At 49.7% G+C, this 3,978-nt stretch overlaps 1 pseudogene; it reads right to left on the bottom strand.

The window, feature by feature from the left end:
* Window positions 1-2,236: 2,236 nt before the first annotated feature.
* Window positions 2,237-3,394, bottom strand: LOC147991661 (uncharacterized; annotated as a pseudogene).
* Window positions 3,395-3,978: the final 584 nt, after the last annotated feature.

Here is a 3,978-nt window from a genome sequence, read left to right as displayed (position 1 = left end):
GCCTTGAGTTCCTCCCAAACTGCATCGGGTGTGTTTCGACTGAAAAAGATGGAGCTTTTGTCCCTGTTAACACTTTGTCCTGAGCATTCACCATAAATTCGGAGCACCTCGTTCAACCTGGTGGTACTCTGCCCTTCTGCCTTCAAAAAAATCAAACTATCATCAGCGAAGAGTAGGTGATTAACCCAGGGAGAACAAGGACTAACCCGGATACCTCTGTCAACATGGGTCCCTCCATAGAATTTTAACAATGAGGTAAAACCCTCTGCATAGATAAGAAACAGAAACGGTGAACTAGGATCTCCCTGTCGGAGACCTCTGGTTGGTGTGAAGTAGGGCAGTAATTGTCCATTCACTCGAACTGTAAACCTTACCGACGTCACACACTTCATCATAAGTCTGACAAACTGTGAACTGAAACCCAGTCTAAGCATAATTGCCTCCAGAAAGTGCCATTCTACTCGGTCATATGCTTTCATCATATCGAGCTTTACGGCACAGGCAACATTCTTCCCTCTTTTCTGCCTTCTCATAGAATGAACGCTCTCATAAGCAATGAGAACGTTGTCAGTTATAAGCCGGCCAGGCACAAACGCACTCTGCTCTTCACCGATTATCTCTCCCACTAACATTCGAACCCTATTTGTGATGCATTTTGAGGCAATCTTATAGAGAACAGGGCACAATGATATGGGTCGATACTGAGATATACGCTGTGGGTGACGCACCTTTGGGATTAATGTGATAGAGGTGTCGTTCATACCCTCGGGTAGCACTCCCCCATTCAGAAATTCGAGTACAGCCGGGATTATGTAATGTTTTAAAAGGGACCAATGGCGCTGAAAAAACCCCGCTGTAAAACCGTCCACCCCGGGCGCCTTAGACGGCGCCATCTGGAACAAGGCCGTTTTGACCTCCTTCGCAGAGTAAGGTTTGTCAAGCTCTTCATTCATTTGTTCTGTCACTTTCGGTGGAACAAAGGCCAGTAGCTCATCCATAGGTTTGAAACCCTGGCTAGTGTAAAGGGCCTCATAAAACCCTTGGACTTATGCATGGATCTCGTCCGGCGTTTGACACCTAGAGCCATCCGCTCGTTCGAGTCCCTCGATCTTATTCATTCGCCGCTGGGCTGCTTGGGCATGAAAGTACCCCGTGTTACGGTCCCCATCTCGCAGCCAAGGAACTCGTGATCTCTGTCTCAACCAGATTTCCTCCTGCCGTAGTGTCTCCCGGAGCTGTTTAGCTATGGCCCTCTCTTCCTCAGACGGACCATGCCTCCCCGGCCGTCGACGCAGCCGGTCCAATTTACCACGTAATTTCCGCACTTTCCGTGTGAGACACCCGAACTCCCTTGCCCCCCATGCAGACAACTTGGTCTGCAAGTCATGCAGTGCGTTGAGTATGCCATCGAGGCCGTTGCGGCCAGCTCCCTTCTGCCACTCTTTAAGTATAAACTGATCATACTCAACGTGTGTTTGCCAAACGTCTTCGTATCAAAACTGTCGCGAATTTCCTTGTCGATGTGCCGCCTGATTATCACGTAAGTCGACCAAAACAAAGCAATGATCTGACTCCATGGTGCTAATATGATGCACAGAAGTGTTGGGGAAGATCTGGGTGAGCTGCAAGTTGCCCAAACCTCTATCAAGTCTGGCTTTCACGTTGGACTCCCCACTCGGCCCATTATCCCATGTGTACTCCACTCCTTTCCATCCAAGGTCTAGGAGTGAGCAATCCTCAATAGCTTCCCTGAATGCCCTCATCTACCATTCCGGTCGTTCGACACGAGAAAAGTGTTCAGAGGAAAACATTGTTTCATTGAAATCCCCAACACACAGCCAAGCATCGTGTTGGATTTCAAACAAATTGCGAAGGAACCTCTAACTATGGCGTCTATCTTCCGCCCGTGGAGCTCCATAGAAACCTGTCACTCTCCACTCAACCGAGCTTTGAGCTTTCTTGCTGACCTTGACATCAATATGCGCTGCGCTATAATTTTTCAATTCCACATCCATATCCGCTGACCAGAACATACCGATGCCCCCACTCAAACCATTGCTGTTTACTGCAAAACAGCCCGCAAAACCAAGCTGGTTCTGCAAGCTCTCCACTCTCTTCGCCGAAATCTTGGTCTCCATCAGAAAGAGGAGACTGGGACCTTCTTGCTTCACAACATTGCGAAGCTCGCGAACTGCCTCTGGGTTCCCAAGCCCGCGGCAGTTCCAGCTCATGCAACTCATTGCTTCCGGCAGGGCTGCGCCGCAGCCTCTGCCGATGCATCTGAAGTAGCTGGAGTAGGTTTTTTCTTTTTGGCTTCCCTTTCAATCACCCCCTCCAGTTCTTTTTCTGTTCCAGAAACTCCAATCTGGGAATCATTCTCTATCGTATCAGTGTCTTCCACATGTGGGCTGTTAGCCAACAAAGGCATATCAACTTTCCTGTATACTTGTTTTTGCACTTGAGGCCCCCCTTTGCGTTTGTTCTGATTGGTCTTATTCTTCAGGGGAGATGTTACCTCGGCTGTTCCCTTTGCATCCGTAGATGACTGACGTGTTTCAGTCGTCCTGGACTGGGGCATACTCGACTCTCTCGATGAGCTATCCCCCCATGTGCCCTTCCTCCTGTCCTCTGGCGCACGTAGACCTTTCCTGAAAGGAAGGTCGCCCTTTGCATCTCTCTATCCAGGTGTAGGGCAGTAGAGGTCCCCGTGACCTAGACGGCCACAGGAAAAACAAAAATGAGGAACATTTTCATAAAGTATGTCATATGGATCCATGCCGTTCCTTCTCTTTGATTCAATCAGGATCCACCTCCTCAGAGGTTTCCCCATATCTATAGTTACTCTGGCTCGAAGATATCCACCCGTGTGATCAAACTGAATTTCCGTCGCCTGCTTATCAATTTGGCCTGCTATTGCTTTACTCCAGTTTTCGTTGCGGAGGTTAAAGGGGAGATTGACAACTGGAGCCCATAGTTGAAGCTTGTCAAATTGCAGTTCAGAGGGCCGCATGCATTCATCGAAATTTGAGAGAATCACTGCGTGCTTACTGACATGCCATGGCGATCCCTCCCAAACGCGATCTCTATCCCTCTTGGTAGCAAAATCCGCTACAAACATGTTCTCTCCCACAGATCTGAAGGCTAGACCTTTGGGATTGCCCCACGCGGGACGAAGAGCATTGATGATCGTCTGGATGTGCAGAATATTGCGATGAAGAACCTTGCCTGCCACCATCCACTTTTGCTGCTCTCCTTCCTCAAGATCATCCACGACCAGGGGTGTGGCTTCCTCGTCGGTGATGTCCAACTTGCCCAAGGCCTCCGCCAGTTTTGCCCTCGCCGCCCTGGGCGACAGGGATCCCTTCTCTTTGCCTGTCGTGGAGGACGACGCCATCCTCCACTCGACCTTGTGTCGCGCTCCCTCGGCAGATCCGACGAGCGCCGCCACGAGCCACCCGTAAACCCTAGTTGCCTTTTCGTCAGGCACCGGGTTTTTTGGGGGAACCTCTATGCGCACGTTCGTAATCAGAAATAAAAGTTGTCGGAATGACCAGAAAATCAACGGAGAATTATTTTGGAATATATAAAAAATACTAGAAGAAGAATCCACGTCAGGGGGCGCGCCCCCTACCTCGTGGGCCCCCTAATGCTCCACCGACCTCAACCTTGACTCCATATATTCACTTTCGGGGAGAAAAAAATCAAAGAGAAGGATTCGTCGTGTTTTACGATACGGAGCCGCCGCCAAGCCCTAAACTCTCTCGGGAGGGCTGACCTGGAGTCCGTTCGGGGCTCCGGAGAGGGGAATCCATCGCCATCGTCATCATCAACCTTCCTCCATCACCAATTTCATGATGCTCACCGCTGTGCATGAGTAATTCCATCATAGGCTTGCTGGACGGTGATGGGTTGGATGAGATTTATCAATCGAGTTAGTTTTGTTAGGGTTTGATTCCTAGTATCCACTATGTTCTGAGA

Source organism: Triticum urartu, chromosome 1A, assembly GCF_056163025.1.
Source record: "Triticum urartu cultivar PI428250 chromosome 1A, HENAU_Tu73, whole genome shotgun sequence".
Classification (NCBI taxonomy): Eukaryota; Viridiplantae; Streptophyta; class Magnoliopsida; order Poales; family Poaceae; genus Triticum; species Triticum urartu.
Note: the sequence above shows the minus strand (reverse complement) of the source record. Positions and strands in the feature narration are given on the sequence as shown.